At 36.6% G+C, this 23002-nt stretch overlaps 1 protein-coding gene across 1 annotated transcript in view; it reads right to left on the reverse strand.

Moving 5' to 3' along the window:
- Positions 1-23002, reverse strand: part of LOC122750010 (UDP-GlcNAc:betaGal beta-1,3-N-acetylglucosaminyltransferase 7-like) — a 145827-nt gene that overhangs the window by 121902 nt on the left and 923 nt on the right. The gene's annotated exons all lie outside the window — the stretch shown is intronic.

Consider the following 23002-nt stretch of genomic DNA (forward strand, 5'->3'; position numbering starts at 1 on the left):
TGAGTTCAAATCCACCCTCAAACACTAGATACTTACTAGCTGTGTGATCCTGGGCAAGTCACTTAACCCCAATTGCCTCACCAAAAAAAAAGAAAAAAGAAAGTAAATAGTGGCAACAACTGTACACTATTTTTCAAGAAATTTGTCAGTGATGGGAATGAGAAATTTAGGACAATCACTGGGGGGGAGGGTGGAGAAGAGCAGTAATAGGGTTAAGATAAGGTTTTTGTTTGTTTTTGGTAAGGTAAGGAAGATAAGTATATTTATAGGTAAAAAAAGAAGCCTGTACCAATGGAGAAGGGGAGATAAAAGACAAAAGGGTACAAGAAATTAAGCCAAGTCACAATATGTAATATAATATGATGATGATGATTTTAAGAGTAAAAATGTAGGAGTTAGCTATCCAAAAAATTTTAGTTCTTCCAAAAGAAAAGTTTCCTAGTTCTCACTGTCCTAAATAAGAGTTACTCCTCAATTACATACTTTAACTGAACCCATGTAAAGTGGTGTTGCTTATTCTATTTGCACATTGTAATCCAATTAGCATATTCTATTATTTAAAATTAAAAATTATTTTAAAATGCCACCCCCAAGGGGGCAGGTAGGTGGCGCAGTGGACAGAGCACCAGCCCTGGAGTCAGGAAGACCTGAGTTCAAAATCCGGCCTCAGACACTTAACACTTACTAGCTGTGTGACCCTGGCAAGTCACTGAACCCCAATTGCGTCACTAAAAAAATAAATAAATAAAATGCACCCCCACCATATGTTATTCTGGTCAGGAGCCCTCATAACCAGTATTTTTGCCTCAGAAAAATTATGAATATTTTAAATTATGAACAGCACTGTGAAGGTCTAAGTTTCCCTGAAGCCTTTTCATGTGCTTTTGTGCTTCTTTAGGCATCCCTCCACCTTCATTGTTTTTTCTTGTGTCCTTGACTCCAAAGGCCTTTCAAATGCTCTGTTTCAACATGTATTTGTTCTGTGCCAGGCCCCACCAACACCTTTCTTCTCAGAGCACTATGAGGTACTCACATTTGGATTCAGGAGGACCTGAGTTCAAATCCGGCCTCAGACACTTAAACACTTACTAGCTGTGTGACCCTGGGCAAGTCACTTAACCCCAATTGCGGTCACTAAAAAAATAAATAAATAAAATGCCACCCCTACCATATGTTATTCTGGTCAGGAGCCCTCAAACCCAGTATTTTTGCCTCAGAAAATTATGAATATTTTAAATTATGAACAGCACTGTGAAGGTCTAAGTTCCCCTGAAGCCTTTTCATGTGCTTTTGTGGCTTCTTTAGGCATCCCTCCAACCTTCATTGTTTTTTCTTGTGTCCTTGACTCCAAAGGCCTTTCAAATGCTCTGTTTCAACATGTATTTGTTCTGTGCCAGCCCCACCAACACCTTTTCTTCTCAGAGCACTAGAGGTACTCACGTTTGGATTCAGGAGGACCTGAGTTCAAATCCGGCCTCAGACACTTAACAACTTACTAGCTGTGTGAACCCCTGGGCAAGTCACTTACCCCCAATTGCGTCACTAAAAAATAAATAAATAAAATGCCACCCCTACCATATGTTATTCTGGTCAGGAGCCCTCAAAACCCAGTATTTTTTGCCTCAGAAAATTATGAATATTTTAAATTATGAACAGCACTGTGAAGGTCTAAGTTCCCTGAAACCTTTTCATGTGCTTTTGTGACTTCTTTAGCATCCCTCCAACCTTCATTGTTTTTTCTTGTGTCCTCGACTCCAAAGGCCTTTCAAATGATCTGTTTCAACATGTATTTGTTCTGTGCCAGCCCCACCAACACCTTTCTTCTCAGAGCACTAGAGGTACTCAAGTTTTTCCCCATTAACTTTAGCATATGCTGAATTGTATATACTGGCTTTAAATCCTGGACTTTATTACATATTCATACTCTCTATTCATGTTCCTAGCTTTAATTTCAACTTTCTTTGACTTATCTGAAGTTTTCAATATTCTACCCTAAGCCTTCCTCTTTGAGTGATTCGCGTCTCAAATCCCAGTAAAGTTTTCATATTGCCTACAGGTTTCCCTATTGAGTCTCTGGGAATCATTGAATTCTGCCTTATGTGACATAGCTCCAGTGTTTTCTCACAGCTCACTATGCTTGGACCCTTTACATGGAGTTCATTTAAAGTATTGATTGGGGAGTAACTCATTCAGGACAGCAAGAACTAGGAAATTCTTTTGGAAGAACTAAACTTCTTTTTTGATAGCTAAGCCCTACATTTTCCCCTTATATATCATCATCCTCTCTCATTTATTTAAGACTTGGTTTCAATCATTTTGTCTTTAATATTCCCTTCTCCACTGGTACATACTTCTTCCTTTGGCTATACACAGTCATTTTCCTTACAAAGCTGACCTTATCTTGTCACTATTACTGCCCCCTCTCCACCTCTCCACATATACTGCCATAGATTTATTGTTCTCATCACTTACAAACTTCTTGAAAAAATAGTGTACAGTTGTTGCCACCATTTCTTTCCATTCTTTCATTCCCAGCCCCCAATCTTGTAACATGGGTTTTAACCTGATTGTGGTCCATTTATAACCACAGCTCGGAGCTACTCATGTAGGTACTATTATTATCCTTTTACAGATGAGGAATCTCAGCTATGGAGAGGTGCTATTAAATGTTCACCACATTGGACCTTTCACTTGCTTGTAATTCAATGGCATAATTGGAAATTCTAGGCACTGAAGCAATCATTTCAGGATGCTTCTTGGAACATTGATACTTGGTGGATCCATTATTTCATTGTATGAGTAATGTTTCTACTAATGGGGCACATGATCTTTAATGTCCACTCATCTTGTACACTTTTACGCATTTAAAAATTTCTTGATAAATTCTCTGTAGAAAGTTCTACCAGACTGTATGGAGACTTTTCTGGTATGCAAAGGGAATGGTAAGGGGACTGAAAGCCATGATAAATGAGGACCAGTTGACTGTACTAGGAATTAAATGGAGTAAAAGAAAAGGGACAATGATAGCAATCTTTAAGTATTTGAAGAGCCGTCAGGTGAAAGAATAATTTGATATCTTTTCTTGGCCTCAGAAACTCACAGTAGGAGTCAGGGTGGAAGAGGCAGAGAAGCAAATTTGGACTTGATTTATTTTTTAAAATCTCTAACCCTAATCCAAAACTAAAACCATTTAAATGGAAAATCCCAAAGTGGTATACTGCCTTAGAAGGTAGTATACTAGATGACCACATTTAAAATGGTGCAGAAGTTGTACATACAGGTGCAGATTAGAATTGTTGGCTCTCTGCAATCTATTTTCAACTATAAATTTTTGTGATTAAATTTGACTGGATTTTCCAATATCACACAGGCTTCCAAAATCATATAATGCAGAGGCCTACTCATGGGCTTGATCTCACTTCTAATTGACATAGGAGTTTTGACCTTTTCTGTCTCTGAACATGATTGGTGTAACGATTGGAATGACGCCACCTGCTGATATTTACTGTAGAAGAGTTCTGCCCATGAAGCGAAGGTCTTGAGGCAAGACCAGGAGTCAGGAAGTGACGCGGGCTAGTGGGAGGAGGAGGGAAGAGACTGGCGCTCGCTCTCGTGCTCTTTCCTGAGGACGCTGGCAGAGAAGGGAGCTAAAAATGGTGCTCTCCCTTTAATAGATAGATATCTAGGCCTTTCTCTCTCTCTTTACCAAATTCTTATTCTCCTTAATAAATGCTAAAAGTCTAACTCTTGCTAAAGCTTATAATTTAATGGCGACCACTCATTAGATATTTTAGACAGTTTAGCTAGAATTTTAGCCCTTAACAGATGGCTGACCACGAAGAGGAAAGCTAAACCTCAGTCTCTTCTGATCTTCTGGTTGGGTAAGAAATTTCCCCTCCCTCTCCCTTTAACTGCTAGAGTAACTGGCGTACTGGCTGTGTTTTCCCTTTAAATTTTTCGAATGGACCTTTTAAAACTCCTAATTACCCCTATTTTTGATTTTAGGTCAGTTTAACCAGACAAATGGGAGATAAGATCATGTTAATGCTTTGTTTTTGTGGATTTTTCTATTTTTCCTTTTTATTTTTGTTAGAAGAGCCTAGCAACTTACTCACACAAGGAAATATCTCTCCCTCTCCCAACCATGCTTTTCAGAGAACCAGAAGAAATTCCTGCACAGCTTTTCCCAGTTCTAACACTAATTGTTGCTCTAATTTTGCATGCCTGGAGGTAATGACCCACCCTCTAGAAGCTTTTAATCCCCTAGCACCTGGAGGCAAAGTGGGGGGAAGAGGAATCCAGGCCTGAGTTCAAAATCAAGTCTGATTCAAATTGCTCTGGTCCCTCCCTCCTCTCCAGACCCCACCCTCTACTCCTCCCATGCCAGCCCATTGCTTCCCCTGCCTGGGAAGTCCAGAGATCTGATGCGCATGCTCAACTTTCTGTAACTACATTTGCAGCTTCAGGCTCAGCCCTTCCCCAGCCTGGCTGTGCTTCTGAGACAACCTTAGAAAACCCTTTAAATTCCAGATATGCTCGTTTTGTTCATAATTTTGCTAACCTGCTTTTGTCTTTAATTAGTAATCTTATAAAGCATTTGGATGGTGAAAAAGACTGACAGACAATTAGAGGGGTTAAAGAAGAAAAACTTAAGCTGAATAAGAATGACAATCATCAACATAGTTCAAGACTCTAGCTTCTTTTGGGCATGGAAGGGTATATCTTTTACAGAAATGTAGAAGTAAACAGCAAGGTATTGATATGAGTATTGGGGATTTTAGATATCGGATCAAAAGTGTTCTGAATTCACTCAGAGTGATAGTATCAGTTCAGAGGTTACATAGGATTTCTATGCTATTACATATACATTTTGAAATTAATGGTATGGGTTTATTCTATAGAGATTTTCATGCTTTTGAGATTGTGTCTTATACTTAGTTTTTAAAACAAGGAGAATATTTGTAAAAGCTTTTAATAGTCATGTGATCAAGTTTATATTTTATAATACTCATTAATATTAAGTTCATGTTCATTTAGATTTCCTTAGCTTGAATTTCACTGTCTTTTCTATTGTTCCATGTGCATTTTCTTCTATTCATTTATCTAATTAAAAAAAAAAATTGCAAGATGGTTTTGATTTCATAATACAGTGTTAATTCTAGGAGTATTGTGCTCCATATTCTGAGTTGTTGGTTTCTGTTATTTTTCTCAACTGATTATTTGATCAAACCCTTTAAAGCATTTCCTTGGCAAATTGGTTGCATGGCAAGTGATTCTAGAAGTATTATTTTTGATAAGCATATTCCAAAAAAAAAAAAAAAGAGGGGAATATTTGTAAAAGTTTTCTTTTTTAAAAAAAAAAGTTTTTCTTTGAGATTCTGTTGTGCTTTTAACTTGTATTTAAATATGTTCTGATTTTTCACAAAAGTAATTGTATACTAAGTAAAATAAAAGGTATTATTGAAATTGTTCGCATAATTATATATTATATTCTGAGTCAAGATGTATTCACATTTTTGCAATCATTTATTATCCTCAATTTTTAAATCCATATGAGACTTGGATTATGGGAACTTTTCATTTAAGACACTAATTACCTTTATTCTGAGTATCAGATGCCAGTTTGGCCAAGATGCACCATCCAAGTCACAAGAAGAATACATGCAAGAGCTGACACTGAACTGTCACATGAGGGGAGACATGCATGAAGTCAAGGTATGGCTGAGAGAAGCGCTTTTGACAAATGTTGAGGTTGGATTCTCTTGGTTTAATATTTTATTCTCTTTTTCCCCACATATTGTACAGAATGGCTGGAAGTATTCATCCCACCCATCTCACTTCTACACCTGGCTTCTATGCTCCCCTCCTATATGCCTGATGCCATGGACATCTCAATCCCATGCATCTGATTAAGTCTGACTCAGTTTCTTCCAATATGTTCGGTGGCATGGCATATATTCCATCCACCTATTTTAAGCCTGGCATACTGTATGGGCAGGTACATATTGCTCAAGTTGTGGGAATGCTCATATCCCATCATTTCTCTGTTCTTGTTATGGTAACCCCCCATAATTATCTCAGGTGTCATGATAAATACAGTGTTGAATTTGGCCTTGACACCTGTTACCAATTATATTAGATTTTTTAATTTCTCATAATGGCATGAGGATAATTAGGCAGATGATGCAAAAAGTGATAAAACAAAGATAAAAATTATTTTTAAAAATTAAATATCGCAGCAATTGTCTTCTCAATTACCCTCCATAAGGGGGGACTATAGTAATATTATAATTTTAAAGATGTTTCAATTTTTGTTTTATTATATGTTTCATGTGTAACAACTAAGATTCTGAATTCCCTTAGACATGTTTTTGAGAACTTTCATTGTTTGATTTGATTATTGACAAAGCTATTTTAAAGTTGTTGTTAAGCTCAATTTTGTAGAAATTTTCCTGGCTGATTACCAGCATCCACACATCAACCCCTGAAAAGACTTCCTTCCACGACTACACCTAGAGGACATCTGAGAAAAGACTTTCAGAGACTTTAAATGAACAGTTTTGATTTGTTGTTTTGTTGTTTTTTTTTTTCTCTTTCTGTTATAATATACACCATCTGTAACATGTATTCTCTGCAGAGGGCCCTCCCTTTGCAAGACTAATGTCAAAGCGTCGGTTCATGAGGAAAAAAAAAAATCGCCCCCTCTGGACAAAACTTTCCTCTCTTCCTTTTCTATATTGTTGTTCACATATTATTAGTTAGCAATAGTTATTATATTGTTTTACTGTTCCGTCAAGGAAACATTTTGTTTCTTGAGGAACAACAGGGGGGACTGTACGATTGGAATGACGCCACCTGCTGGATATTTACTGTAGAAGAGTTTCTGCCCATGAAGCGAAGGTCTTTGAGGGCAAGACCAGGAGTCAGGAAGTGACGCGGGCTAGTGGGAGGAGGAGGGAAGAGACTGGCGCTCGCTCTCGCGCTCTTTCCTGAGGACGCTGGCGGAGAAGGGAGCTAAAAATGTGCTCTCCCTTTAATAGATAGAAATCTAGGCCTTTCTCTCTCTCTTTTACCAAATTCTTATTCTCCTTAATAAATGCTTAAAAGTCTAACTCTTGCTAAAGCTTATAATTTATTGGCGACCACACATTAGATATTTTAGACAGTTTAACCAGACAAATGGGAGATAAGATCATGTTAATGCTTTGTTTTTGTGGATTTTCTATTTTTCTTTTTATTTTTGTTAGAAGAGCCAGCAACTTACTCACACAAGGAAATATCTCTCCCTCTCCCAACCATGCTTTTTCAGAGAAACCAGAAGAAATTCCTGCCTTAACAATTGGTTCATGCCTCCTTGGCAATCTGGTATATCCCAACTTCCATAATGATGCTAAAACTTATTAACTTATCCCTGGTAGCTTTTATTATAGGCATGTGCCATCATGCCCAGCTGTGATGAATTAAAAAATAATAAATTGACTACCTATGCATAAGGTATTGTGTTGAGCATGGGGGCGATGAAAAACAATGGAGATTTTTTAAAAAAGAAGCAATCTGGGTATGTTTCAGGAAGAGGAGAAGAGGCTACAGAGAAGTGAAGATTAAAAATGAGAGGGGATCATTGAGTGATTCTTTTCTATGGAAGGCAGGGAGGTTTGAGACTACACTTGAGGAAGGAAAGTCACACTGGAGCAATTCCCAGAGAGTGTGACCAAGATGGATAAAGACAGCTCACTGAAGGGAGTAGGCATGAATACTCTGGAGAAGCAAAACAATGAGAACATAGGAGCTGCTTTAAATTATTTGAAGAGCTGCCATGTGGTAGAAAGAGTAGTGTTACTCTGCTTGAACTCAGACAACTGAACTAAGAAAGGGAGAAAATAAATAGAATCACATTTCTGCTTACCATATGGTAAATTTTCTAATTATTTCTATGCTAGAACAGAATGGGCCACATCAAGTAATAGTGGGTTCTCCAAAAATGAATGAATGAAAAAGCAATTTATTAAGTACTTATTATGTGACAAGAACGGGGTGAAGAGCTGAAGCTACAAACAGAAAAATAAAGACAATCCTTAACCCTCAAGCAGCTTTTATTCTACTAAGGGAAACAACATGGAGGAGTATGTTGGTCTAGAAAATTACTGTTGCCATATAGAGATAGACTAGCAAAACTATTTAGGAACAATTTGTTTTGATTATGGTCTTGTGGTTCCAGAACTGAAGGTATAGATGTGGGAATAAAAGTGTAAACCTACAAGGGTGACATGTCTGTCCAGGCAGCTGGAGGAACTGGGAAGAGAACTGCAGGTTCCTCTTTAAAATGTTGATAATTGCTTTCCTTACAACCTTGTGACAAAAATAGCAGCAGCAGCAGCAGTAGTAGTAGTCCTGGTGGTGGTGGTAGTAGCAACAACAACAACAATGATATTTATATTATGTTAACTCTGTGGCAGTTACTGTTCTCAGCACTTAGCACACTGTCTAATACATACTAAGTGCCATATAAATGTTAGCTATCATCATCATCATCACTTCTGTCCCAAGATTATAAGCAAAACAAGGGGTGTACGGATAGATTTCAGGGGCCATGTGAATTTGGATGGGTAAAATTATTTTAATTCTATATGATTTTTTTTTTTGCAGGGCAATGGGGGTTAAGTGACTTGCCCAGGGTCACACAGCTAGTAAGTGTCAAGTGTCTGAGGCCGGCTTTGAACTCAGGTCCTCCTGAATCCAGGGCTGGTGCTTTAACCACTGCGCCATCTAGCTGCCCCCAATTCTATATGATTTTACTGAATTATATTGAATATTCCATTAGAATTTATTCATAATCCTATTTTTAAATTTTATGTATTTATTTTTTTATTAAGAATGGATTCAAAGAAGGGAGCCATAAATTGCCCAAGGGGTCCACAATACAAAAAAAAAATTGGTTACATACCTCTGCTTTAGAGTTCTAAATTTATATAAATGGGGAGTGGTGACACATCACTAACACCAACTAGTAGGGGTTTTTTTGTTCTTTTTAGCCCAGACCTGTGATTTCATCAATTGTGAGGGACTCCCAATGTGGATATTCTCTTCATTAATGCAGATTAGCAACTCTTATTAAACTTACAGATACCATATTGTCTCAGCTGATCATATAATAATAAAACTGTTACATGTCTCTCTATATATATCTGTAAATTTCTCATCAATAAGCAAATTGTGTATATATTGTATTGAAACACTGCATACTAGTATTTTTCAGAATAGCAAGTGTACACATTGTCTTCTCTGTGAGATTGTCAGCTACTTAAATGCAGCAACTATTTTATTTCTATCCTTGTATCTTCACTATTTAGCACAGTGCCTAGAACAGATTTTTTTTTTGCAGGGCAATGAGGGTTTAGTGACTTGCCCAGGGTCACACAACTAGTAAGAGTCAAGTGTCTGAGTCTGGATTTGAACTCAGGTCCTCCTGACTTAACGGTCAGTGCTTTATCCACTATGCTGCCTAGCTGCCCCATCACAGAATTTAATAAATATTTATTCTCTGATAGATTAAATAATTTATTCCATCTTTAGGATCACAGGATAGATTTAGTGCTAAAGTGACCTTAGAAACCATCCACCCCCACCTACTCCTTATTTTACAGATGAGGAAATTGAGGTCAAATTGAAGTTAAATGATTTGCTCAGCATCACACAGGTAGCAAGTGGTAGTGACTATCTTTGAACGCAGGTTTTCTGAATCCAATTCCAGAAATATTTCTACTAGATCATGCTGCTTCCCATCTTTGTTATTGGGGCTATCTTGAAAGAAATGCTAGTATGACATGATGCACCTGGAGTGAATAAAGCAGAGTAGAATGAATACAACTACAGGAAACATGACTCATATTTGTTTCAGAATAGCTTTGAAAAGAAGGGAACCAAGAAGGAGAGAGTAGACCTCTCTATTTGCTGAGATTCAGCCTCTTAGACTCTGGGTCAGCTTGACACCTTCCCCCATCCCATCCTTGCCAGGTGGCTTTGTATATGCCTGTTATTTCCCAGAAGTCCACGGCTACACCATCATTAGAACTTGAGCTTGTAGCATCTCTGCTTTAATGGTCACTTAATGGTTACTTGAATCTGTGAAGGAACCTACCCACACTGGACCATTTAGAGTAGCCTAAGGTTGACACTCTTATCTTCAGTAGCTCCAACATAACCATTAAACTATTTTTACAAAGTACCTATTTGAAAGGGACACACTGTCTTAAAAGCCTTGGATTTACAGCAAAGTTTCATACAGAAGGAAATGGGAAGCTATAGTTTTAGACTCTGAATGACAGAAATACAGTTTGAAGAATTTCCTTTAGCTCCCCAAAGCTGGCATGTTATCATGAATCGTCCATTTCAAAAATTAATGGAACCCATAGCAACAAGGAGACATGCTTTAACAATGAACATCATGTTTATACATAGCAAGCAGTATATGTAGCCTGTTCAAAGCCCAGATCAGCATCATTGATGCTAACAGTGTGTCTAGTGAAATTTAACAACTAACCCATGACAGGCTATTAAATAAAATTGATTTCAACAGGGAAATGGCTAAAAAGGTTACATTTCCATGTACACAATTGTGATTCATTTTAGGAATTTGGAAGGAATTGAAACAATGTCAAATGTTCCTTGGAGAAAAGGAAACAAAGTTAGTATTTTGTGGGACTAAATACCTGTTTTTACTTTCTAAAGGAACTGCAATTTCAGTCATAAATTCCAGGCAAAAAAGTATCCCAAAAACCTTGCAAAGGAAAATAAATGAAACCCTGAGCCACTTATAAGAAAGAATACTCATGAAAAATGCACAAAATCCATGAGAGTTCAAAGCTTTAATCAAGTACTATGAAATGTTAATAAGGAAAAAAACATTGGGTGAGAGGTTGTGCTTCAAGACCATTTTAATTTGTGTTCTGTTTGGAGTACCATTGTAGAAGGCAATGTTTGAATTTGTAAAAAAAAAAATAACATTAATGTTGTCTAAGATTTAGTGTAATTTTTATTTTTTAAATATAGAAATAGAGAGATGGTGTATTTTGTAAATTGAATAGAATGGATAAATGCAATGTAATAATGTACTGAAATAATTGAAGACACAGTACAAAAAGGATTGACCTAGTCATATTAAAATTTCCACTGTGGTTTATGTAATCAAAAAGACTAAATCCACTGATGAGATTCTCTTATTTAAATAAATAACTCCTAACAGAGTACAGTCTCACTAATTAATACTAATTGAAGAAGAAAACAATTACAGTAGTCAAAAGTATGGACTATGACTTTAAAGTATGTATTAAGGTTATTGCCTTCTTTAAAAAAAAAAAGTAAAAGCTAATCATGGTTTCTGGTAGAGATCCTTAAGGAAAAAAATCTTTGGAGCAAATTTCTGTAACAAAGGTCTCATTTCTAAAATTATATGTATGGAATAGAGTCAAATTTATAAGTTTGAGAGCCATTCCTCAATTGATAAATGATTAAAATATAAACTGTTTTATAAGGAAGAAATCCATTATCAATAATAATATATCAATGCTTTAAATAACTAGTAATTGGAAAAGGTAAATTAAAAACTCTGATGTTCCACTTTCCATCCATTAAATTAGTGAGGGTTTCAAAAAAAGGAAAATGACAAATCCTGGAGGAGATATGGGGAAATAGATGCATTAATAACTTTTGGTCGAGCTGTGAACTGATCCAGAAATTCCATTCTTTTAATCCAGAAATATTACTACTATAAAGAGATCAAAGAAAGAGGAAAAGGGCTCATACATAAAAGGGAGTAAGGACTTAATAAATTCCTACTATGTGCCAAACACTTTGCTGAATGCTTCAAAGATATCTCATTCATCCTCACAACGACCCTGGGAGATAAAGGTGCTGTTATTATCCCAATTTTAAAGCTGAGAAAAGAGGCAGATAGAGATTAAGTGACTTGTTTGTGGTCACATAGCTGGTTAAGTATCACAGGCTAGATTTTAACTGAGTCAGATTTTCCTGATTCTAGAATCAGTGTCTATCTGCTAAACCACCTGTGTCTCAATATTTTTATCACTTATTTTTGTGGTAGCAACAATTGGAAACTCAAGAGTGCCCAAGAATTTGAGAATGTCTGAATAAGTTATGGTGTGTGTGTGTGTGTGTGTGTGTGTGTGTGTGTGTGTGTGTGTGTGTGTGTGTGTGTGAGAGAGAGAGAGAGAGAGAGAGAGAGAGAGAGAGAGAGAGAGAGAATGAATCATGTTTTAGGAAATGATGAAGGGGATAGTTTCAAAGAAACCTGGTAAGGCTTTTATGAATTTATGCAGAGTGAACAGGACTATGAGAACAATTTATTCAATAACAGCAATATTGTAGAGTTTTAAGGGCCAAATTTATTATGGGGAGAGTTAATTGGGCATTCAGAAAATGAGGAGAGACCTCTAGGTCCAAAGTTTCCTCCCTTCCAAACTGCCTTTTTTAGTTATTTCTCCCAGACTAATAAGAAAGGAGATTAACAGCCTCTTTTCCACAAACAAACCAGGTTTTATTAATGGGAACAAAGTTTACAACAAAGGTGAAGTTAATAAAGCCAGGGACAAGGAAATAGGGGAAGAGAAAACAAATAAGCTACCCGGCTCTAGCAAAGACTGACTCAAACCCCAAACTTGTTCCCAGTTCAGCTAGCTCAAAGAGCTAGCATCACTTTCATAAACTCACCACCTGGGGCCCATAGTTTCAATGAGAGTCAGCTGTTCAGTCCCTCTCCGGTATGCTCTGCAGCTCACTACAAAGAAAGAGTGAGGTTCTCAGAGTGAGTGTTCTCCTTACTACTTTCTCTCCCTCCCCCAAAGGGGAGGTCCTTCAAGCTGGTTGGCTGAGAGTGGTCGCCTGCTGACATCAGTAGTACACCAAAACTCAGGGCTGGCGAGGTGTTGCCTCTATCCAATCATCCCTAAGTAGGTAGTCAGTTTCTCATTCTCACGCAATTCAAAGAATACTAAATCAATCAAGCGGGGGCCCCTGGGTGTCTGCCAAATTCCATTATTTTATCACAGAGTGATAACTTTGAATGAACTCTAGGAACTCTAATCAATAGACCAACCATGATTTAAATAGACTCAAGATGAAACTTGCCAGCCACCTCCTGAAAGGGAGATGATGGGCTCAGAGTATACATTAAGACTTTTTTTTTTTTTTGGATGTGGCTAGCATAGTGATTTATTTTGCTTGTCTATCCTTGTTTATAACAAGGGTTTCCTCAATGGTTGGTGGGAGATAATGCAGATCTGAAAATAAAATTTAATGGAAAAAAAGGAGAAAGCTTTACAGGATACACTTTAATGAAGGGTCTAAATCAATGTATCAATTGTTCACAGGCAAAGACTGGAGCAAAAGTCCTCTCATAGTTGTTGTTTTCTAGGCAAACATTACTTTAAAAATCTAGTCTACAATAAAAATTTAATTAGAATACTTCCCACACACATACATACCCAATACAGAATGCACAGGGAACCTTTAGTGCAGCAAAAATAATTATGGTATAGTGGAAAGGGTTCTAGATTTAGTCAGAACACCTGAATTCAAATCCACACCCTGCCTCTGTGCCCTAGGGAAGATCACAATTTCCCTGGGCATCATTTTCTGGATCTTTAAAATGAAAGAGGTTTTTTATAAATAGAATTTTATTTTCCAAAACATATGTAAAAACAAAATTTTAACATCAATTTTCAGATTAAGGAATTGTCAAAGAGGAAAAGAAAAAAAATTTAAAATGTGTTTCCATCTGTTTTCAGATACTATCATTTCCTTCTCTGTAGATGGGCTGCAATCTTCATAAGTCCTTCAGGGTTATATTAGATCATTGCCTTGCTGAAAATAACCCCATGATAACCAGCAGATCATCCCCGCCTATTGCTGTTATTTTGTATATAGTACATTTCACTCTGCTTCAGTATGTAGGTCTTTCCATGTTTTTCTGATAGTATCCTGTTCATTATAACCTGTATATAGTACCTTAAGCTTGACAGAGAATTTTCTTCATAAAAGCCCATCAAAGTAGGTACCATATGTTTTGCCATTATAATCAATCATCATAACTATTTCCCTCCATCCCACTCCCTTCCCATGACATTTACTCTATCTTCTTTTACCTTATTCCTCCTCAAAAGTGTTTTACTTCTGACTATCCTCTCCCTCACTCTGTACTCCATTTTTTCACCCTTCCTTCCTTATCCTCTTCCCCTCCTAATTTTCCTGCAGTGTTAAATATATTACTCCTCTCAATTGGGTATGGAATCTATTCCCTCCATGAGCCCACTCCAATGAGATCAGGGTCCCTGAGCTAATTCTGTGTTCTAAATTTTTCTTCCTCCCTCCCCCTTCAACCCTCCCTATGAGATCAAGCAATTCAACATGTCATACTTGTGCGCTAATGCAGAACATCTTTATCTTCCTTGAAAGTGTTTTGCTTTTTACTGCTCTCTCCCCCAATATGCCCTTTCCTCCTCCCCTTCTTCCCCCTCCCCCTTTTCTCCCTTCGCCTCCCTTAGGGCAAAAATGTATTACTATACCTACTTGAGTATGTTAGTCCTTCTTTGAGCCAATTCTGATGATATTAAGGTTCACTCACTCCCCAACTCCTTCTCCCTCTTCTACTCTCCTCCATAAGCTTTTTTCTTGTTTCCTTCATGTGAACTATCTCTCCCCTTCTCCTTCCCTCAGTTTATTCCTCCTATACCTCAACCCTATTTTAATATCATCATGGATTAGTTAGGTGGCACAGTGGACAAAGCACCAGCCTTGGACCCAGGAGGTCCCAAACCCAAAACCCATCTCCAGACTTAAGACACCCCATCCTGTCTGCCCCACAAAGAACAAAACATAAATGCTTTACAGATATCATCCTTTCATATTCAGTTCAGACCTGTGTCTTCTGTGAGTTTCTTACTGAGATAGTTCTTATGATTTTGAAGTATTGTCTTCCCATATAGGAATGTAAATGGTTTGATCTTTTAATATCCCTCATGAAGTCTTTTTCCTGTTTATCTTTTTATGCTTCTCCAGGGTCTTGTATTTGAAAGCAAAATTTTCTATTCAGCTCAGGTCTTTTGATTACAAATGCTTGAATGACCTCTTTCTCATTGAAATCCCATTTTTTCCTCTGAAAGATTATAATCAGTTTTGCTGGGTACCTGATTTTTGGCTGTAGTCCCAGTTCCTTTGCCCTCTGGAATATCATATTCCATGCCCTTTGGTCCTTTAATGTCGAAGCTTCTAGATCTTGCTTTATCCTTATTGGAGCTCCACAGTATTTGAATGCCTTTTTTTTTTCTAGCTGCTTGCAGTATTTTCTCCACCTGGGAGTTCTGGAATTTGGCTATAATAATCCTGGAGGTTTTCCTTTTGGGATCTCTTTCATGAGATGATTGGTGGATTCTTTCAATTTATATTTTAGCTTTTGCTTCTAGAATATCAGGGCAATTTTCCCTCACAATCTCTTGGAGGATGGTGTCTAAGCTTTTGTTTTGGTCATGGTTTTCAGGTAGTCCAATGATTTTCAAATTATCTCTCCTAGATTTATTTTCTAGGTCACCTGTTTTTCCAAGGAGATGTTTCACATTGCCCTTTATTTTCTCATTCAATTGGATTTGCTTTACTGTGTCTTGGTTTCTCATAAGGTCACTAGCTTCCATTTGTTCAATCCTAATTCTTAGGCAGTTATTTTCATCAGTTTTTTAATCTCCTTTTCCATTTGGCTTTTCAAACTGTTGACTTTTTTCTCATGATTCACCTGCATTGCTCTCATTTCTCTTTCCATTCTTTCCTCCTTTTCTCTACATCTTCTTTCTATTTCTCCTACTTTCTCTTCAAAGTCCCTTTTGAGAGCTTCCATGGCCTGAGACCAGTTCATATTTTTCTTGGAAGCTTTGTATGTTGGAGCTTTGACCCTGTTCTTATCTTCTTTGGTTGTATTGTGGTCTACCTTTCCCCCAAAGAAGTTTCCGATGGTCTTCTGCTTTTTCTGCCTACTCATCCTGGCTTACTATTTCTTGGCTTTTAACTCCTTCTTAAAGTGTGGTGCTGCTTCCAGGACACACTGTTCAAGCTACAGCACGGCCTAGGGGATGGTTGGGCTTCTTCTCAACCTGCCTGGCCTCATGTTCATTTGATTTTAAACTCTCCACTGGGTGGGGGGGTGGGGGGGTGGGGCTGCTTCTTGGCTCCACTCCTGTTCCCAGCTTCAGAGGGTCCCAGGTATTTTGGTTTGAGCTGGGGCAGGTTTTAATCTCACTTGGCCTGTTCTCAGGTCCAGAGATAACCTCAGGCCTACTTACTAAGCATCCAACCAGCAAAGCTTTCTGTGGTGTGGGTTTTAGCTTCCAATGAGCCTCCCTGCTTCCCCCCCCCCCCCCCCGACCTGGGCCTTCAGCCACTCAGGATTTCTTTCTGGTTGCTCGCTGTGGTGGGACAGTCAAATCTTTCCCCCCAGTCCACTGGTACCCCTGAATTTGTCCCCTGGACCAGCCGTTCAGCCCACTTGGTTCCAGAAGACGCTGGTGCTGCAGCTGATTCAGAGGCACTGGGGCAAATTCCTCTGGTGGGTGTCTGGTGTGTCAGCCCGATTGAGGAGTTAGGCTTTATTCATGGCCCAGCATGGCCCCCTGAAATCTATCTATAGCTGTAGAAAACTCTCAGCCTGAATTTTTGTGTGTTTTTCTGCCCCAAGGGTTCTTTTACTGTTATTTTTGGGGTGATTGTGTCAGGAGCCCTCTGTTTAATGTCTTTCCTCCGCCATAGAGTTTTACTAGATTAATATATGATGCTAGCTACCATAGTGGAGAAAGAGTTGGAACTAGAGTCAGGAAGACTTGAATTCAAATCTAGCCTGAGATACTGATGCTTATGTGACCATGAGCTTAACCTTTATCTGCCTCAATGTCCTCAACTATAAAAAGAGGATAATAATTGCAGCTATCTTCTAGGGTTGTTTTGAGGATCAAGAAAGTTAATTTGAAGTGTTTACCAATGTTCCTAGCACAAAGTGGGCCCCATATAAATGAAAAATTTATTATTTTTATTTCTGTATTAGCTGAGTCTGTCATCTTGTTAGTTTGTTTTTTTCCTTGTGTCTGACCACAAAAAGCACTAAATCCATGTTGGTTATTGACAATCTTAATGTACATTTAATATATTCTTGTCTGCCACCTGTGTGATTCTTGTCCAAGACCTTCCATAACTTCATCCCAGGTGTTCACTCTTCTTTTCTCACCATATATCTCCAGTATTCTTCTTTGAAGTTCCTTTTTAGTTATATGCTGTAGTTTGCTCAAATCTACCATGTGCCTCCATGTGATGGTAATTTTTTACTTCTTTTGAGACTATTATATACCACATCTAGCTGCTATAATTTAAGTAGAATTCTGATATTAAATATTAATCTTTGTTTCTATGAGAATCTTGGGATCATTAAAGAAGCTTTGCAGCTTATAAAAAGCATGCCAACCTGTTCTTCTCTTGGTAAATTCTAGGGACAGCTTTTTGCAATCTGTCCTACATGCAACTATGTGTATATGTGTACGTATGTATCTATCTATATCTATATCTATATCTATACCTGCATATATAGGTATGTAGTAATGTATTTGTGTGTGTGTGTATATATATATATATATGTGTGTGTGTGTGTGTGTATGTTTGGATACATATGAAAAAGCACTACAAGCTATTCATTCAAATATAAAATCTGGAAAATAAACCTTTTAATCCACTTGATCTTTCCCATATAGTTGATAAGGCCAAATCTTTCCCATGGTTACAAATCTCTTTAAGGAGGCTGTGCATTATGCTGTGTCTTGAGGCAACTAGCATAGTTTCTTTTGCAAACAGGATTAACTGTAGGACTTCATCTTTCCCAGAGAACCTCTCTTGAACTTATGTTCCATGTTAGATCTCATTCTTCATAGTGGCAAAAACTGTTTTTTGTTTGGGTTTTTTTTGTTTGTTTTTGCACAGCAATGGGGGTTAAGTGACTTGCCCAGGGTCACATAGCTAGTAAGTGTCAAGTGTCTGAGGCTGGATTTGAACTCAGGTACTCCTGAATCCAGGGACAGTGCTCTATCCACTGCACCACCTAGCCTCCTCAAAAACTGTTGATGAATATATTCTTCCCTGTTTGGTGCCTCACCTTATTTTTGTGATCTGAGGATAAATTAATGGGGTTAATTCTGTTATAGGTGAGCTAGATGGCTCAGTGGATAGAGTGTTGGGCCTGGAATCAGGAAGAACTGATTTCAAAACCGACCTCTGGTACATATTAGCTGTGTGACATTTTGTAAGTCACTTAATCTCTGTATACCTTAATCTATTAAAGAAGAAGGAGATGGCAAATGACTCCAGTATCTTTGCCAAGAAAACCCCATGTTCATTATGAAAAAAATATAGTTGGTGAAGGGAGATGATGATCTTACTTTGGATAAGGGTGTTTGAAAAGCCTACCCATCCTACTCTGAGAGGAGGGAATTGAACCTCTTGGGTCAACTAACATTTGGAGAAATGGGAAAACATGGAGAAATGGGAAAACAGGGAGGATATTTCAAAGAAAATGTGGAAAAATAAGTAAATAGGGAAAAGTATAGATGAGTGGTGGGCTGCATATTAAAAGACATAGATGGGAGGAGCTTTATCATGGACCAGTGTCCTCTCTGACACCTGCAACAATTGGCATTGTTTGGGGACTGAGGCATAATGGAAAAGAGGAATCTGTGGGACAAGCCCTACAAGGCAGTAGCAGAAAGTACCTAAAGGGGAGAGTCTAGAATGGTTACCTTAGAAGCCTTGATTGCATGAAAAATACAGAGAAAAGATAGAAGGCAAGCAATTATAGGAGTCATGAATCAGAGAATGAAGATTTAGAGTAGACAAAAAGAGAAGATGGATAATGAAGAAAGTGAGATTTTTGGAAAGTGGCATAAAAATGAAATTTTAAAAAGTAATGAACAGGACTAGATTAAGGGTTATAAAGGAAGGGGGAATCTACTTGGCAAATTGAGAGGAAAAGCGAGAGAGGGAAGAAATATATAACCAATAATATCAAGGGGAGAAAAAATCACGAACAAAACATAAAAGTAAAGGTGTAACAAATTAGAAGACAGTATCCGTGATAAGGGGAAGAGAGCCTTGTGGAGGGCCATTATAAGAAAAATAAAAGAAAGAACATTATACTATGTTAACTTAACAGTGGAAGGTGATGGTGGTGGTGGTGAATCATTACATTAAAACATTTTAGGGACAGAAGAAGGAAATTATAAATCTAACTCTCATGACATTAAAAGTGAATGGGTTGAACAATCCAATAAAATGAAAGAATGACAGATGAGATAAGAAAAATAAATCTTAAAATGTTATAAGAAACAAATTTAATAAACAGACATAATAGAAAGCTGAAGCAATAGAAAAATTATGCATCAAATGAATCGTAAAAAGCAGAAATTGTCAATATGTTATCAGACAAAGCAAAAAAACATTAAAAATAAAAGTGATAAAAAAGAAATGATATGCTAAAAAAACTTTAGTCAACAAATCAATATCAGTAATAAACTTAAATGCCTTTTTATCAAATTTATATAAAGAACATTATCTGAGCTTCAGTAATACATAGGCAATAACACAATAGTGACAGGATTCTTTAATATACTTTTATCATTTTTGGATAAGTCCAACAGGAAGATTAAAAAAAGGGGGAAATATGAAACTGAACAAATTTCTAGAGAAACTAGAATTGAAATACTTCTAAATGGGACAGTAAAAGTTTATACAGATATCTTGGTACCATATGGATCTTTAAAATAATTACTATGTGCTAGGGAACAGAGATATTAAAAAGAAATGTAAGAAGGCAGAAATAGTTAATACATCCTTTACAAATCATAACACAATAAAAATAGAAATTCATTCAAAGACTACAAACAAAAGACAGAACAGCATGGAGAATTAACAATGAAATATCAAATAATGAGTAGGCCAAAGAACAAATCATAGAAGCAATTAATAACTATGTTTAAAAATGATGAAACATCAAACCAAAAATTTTAGGATGTAGTTAAAGCAATTATCGGGGGAAAGTATATCCTTACCAAAATAAATTAACAAAATAAAAAAGAGACTATTAATTAAGTAAATGTGCATTTAAAATTAATAAAAGAAAAATAAACAAACAAAATGAATAGACAAGAGGAGGTATTGAAAAGTAGAGGGGAAATAGATAAGTTGATAACAAAAAAAACCATAGAAATGATGAATAAAAGTAAAAGCTGGCTTTTTGTAAATATTAATAAAATTGATAGACCCTTAGCTAAGTGATTTAAAAGAATAAAGCAGAAATTCAAATCAATAAAATAAGAAATGAGCAAGATGAAATTACAGCAAAACAAAAAAATGAATAACTGCAACATAATGTAAACAGTTGTAAACTAGTAAAACTGAGAACATAAAAGAAATAGAGGGACAACTTAAAAAAATAAAATACTCAAACTATCAAACAATCAGATAAACATCTTAACTCATTCCCAGAAAATAGGTGTAAAGGAACTACCAGTAAAAGAATTCTGCTCCTTATGAATTTCCAAGACAATTCTATCAAATTTTTGAAAAGTTAGTACCACACTTCATAAATTATTCTTAAAAACTGAGAAAGAAAGTAAGCTAGCAGAATCATTCTATGAAACAATATTTTTTGAATACCTAAACCAGGGAAAGAGAAAAAAAAAACAGAAAAAAACCCACCAACTATAGACCAATATCATTACTGAGCAGTAACTCAAAAAATTTAAATAAAATCCTATCAAATAGACTTCAGTGGACTTTGTCCAAGAATTCATTTATTATGATCAAGAGGGATTTATACCAGGGATGCATGGTGGTTCACCATTAAGAAAACAATAAACATAATTTGTCATATTGTAAATAAAACTTTTATGCCAAAAATCCTACAAAGTATAGGCACTGAGAAATTTTTTTAACATCACAAAAAGCTTCTGCCTAAAACCAAAAGCAAGCATCATATGCAATAAGGATACACTTGAACCTTTACTAATACCAGAATGAGGCAAAGATGCTCACTCACCCCACTATTATTTTATATAGTTCTAGAAATGTTAACAATAAAAATAGAAAATATAAAGGAATTAAAGAAATAAAAATAAAGAGATAAAAGTATCCCTTTTTGCTGTCTATATGATGGTTTCCTTGGACCCCCCCCCCCAAAATAGCAAAGATACTAATTGAAAGAATGAAATTCTTCACCAAAATTGCAAGCTACAAAATAAATCCTCAAAAATCTATAGCACCTCTATATAATAAAAACAAAACCCAATAATCAATAATAGAAAATTTTCATTCCAAATAACTAAAAATGTAAAATACCTGGGTATCAACCTCCCAAAGCACACAAAAGATGTTTATAGATTCAATTGCAAAATGTTGCTTAAAGAAATAAAGTACAACTTAAATAGCTGGAAGAATAGTCAATGTTCATGAATAGGCTTTGCCAATATAATAAGGATGACAATACTACTGGTGATCAGGATCCCTGATCGCATTTCCAGGGAAGAGAGGAGAGCTTGTGGTATTTCATAAAAAAGTAGGGATTCTGGTCCTAGTTCCAAAGTAGAAAGTATCACTAGTGCTTGTGACTATAGGACAGAAGGGGTGCTAGTCACATTTCCAAAGTCAAGAGAAGGGTTAACACATGTGACTGCATGGGAATAGGGGTGCTGGTCACAGTTCCAGGTAAAAAAGAGTGCTTATAGTCACTCAAAAGAGAGCACAGCCCCTGGTCTCGGTTCTAAGGCAGAAAGAAATCCTAGAGAGCAAGGGATTGGGCAAGAGGAGCACTAGCACTTGTGGCTGCAGAAGAACAAGGTCATTCCTGGATAAAAACCAGAGCACAGGGCAGGAAAGCAACAACCACAACTCTTTGTAGGATTTTTGGCATAAAAGTTTTATTTACAATATTAAAAATATTTAATATTTAAAATTGATCATAATGAATGAATTCTTGGACAATTTAAATAAAATCCTATCAAATAGACTTCAATGGACTTTGTCCAAGAAAAAAGGCACAAAGAGAAATACTGAAGAGAACTGTACCTTAAAAAACAGAACTGGCCAAGTGGTAAAAGAGGCAAAAAAAAAAAAATCTGTTGAACAGAAGATCCCCATAAAAAGAAGAGTTAGCCAAGTGGGACAATATATACAAGAATCCACTGAAAAAAAGAACTTAAAAAATATAATTGAGTAATTGGAAGCTAATGACTCTATGAGACATCAAGAAACAATAAATAAGGGGCAGCTAGGTGGCACAGTGGATAAAACACCAGCCCTGGAGTCAGGAGGACCTGAATTCAAATCAGGCCTCAGACACTTGATACTTACTAGCTGTGTGACCCTGGGCAAGTCACTTAACCCCAATTGCCTCATCAAAAAAAAAAAAAAGAAAAGTAAAGTAAAAAGAAACAATAAATAAAGTCAAAAGAGTGGGAAAAATAGAAAAATGTGAAATAACTCATTGGAAAAATAATTGACATGGAAAATAGAGTGAGGAGAAATAATTTAGGAATTGTTGTACTACCTGAAAACCATAATAAAAAAGAACTTACACATCATATTTCTAGAAATTATCAAAGAAACTGCCCTCATATCCTAGAAACAGATGGTAAAATAGAAATTGAAAGAATCTACTGATCACCTTCTGAAAGAGATCCTAAAATAAAAATTCCCAGAAATACTATAGTCAAATTCTAGAACTCCCAGGTCAAGGAGAAAATATTACAGTTAAAGCAGAAAATATTGCAATTCAGAAAGAATTCTAATGTTGTGGAGCCACAATCAGTAACATAAAACTTAGCAGTTTTCACATTAAAAGGATGGAGGGCTTAGAATATGGTGTTCCAAAAGGCAAAGGAGCTAGGATAACAACAAAGAATGACCTGCCCAA

Source organism: Dromiciops gliroides, chromosome 1, assembly GCF_019393635.1.
Source record: "Dromiciops gliroides isolate mDroGli1 chromosome 1, mDroGli1.pri, whole genome shotgun sequence".
In the NCBI taxonomy this organism is placed as follows: domain Eukaryota; kingdom Metazoa; phylum Chordata; class Mammalia; order Microbiotheria; family Microbiotheriidae; genus Dromiciops; species Dromiciops gliroides.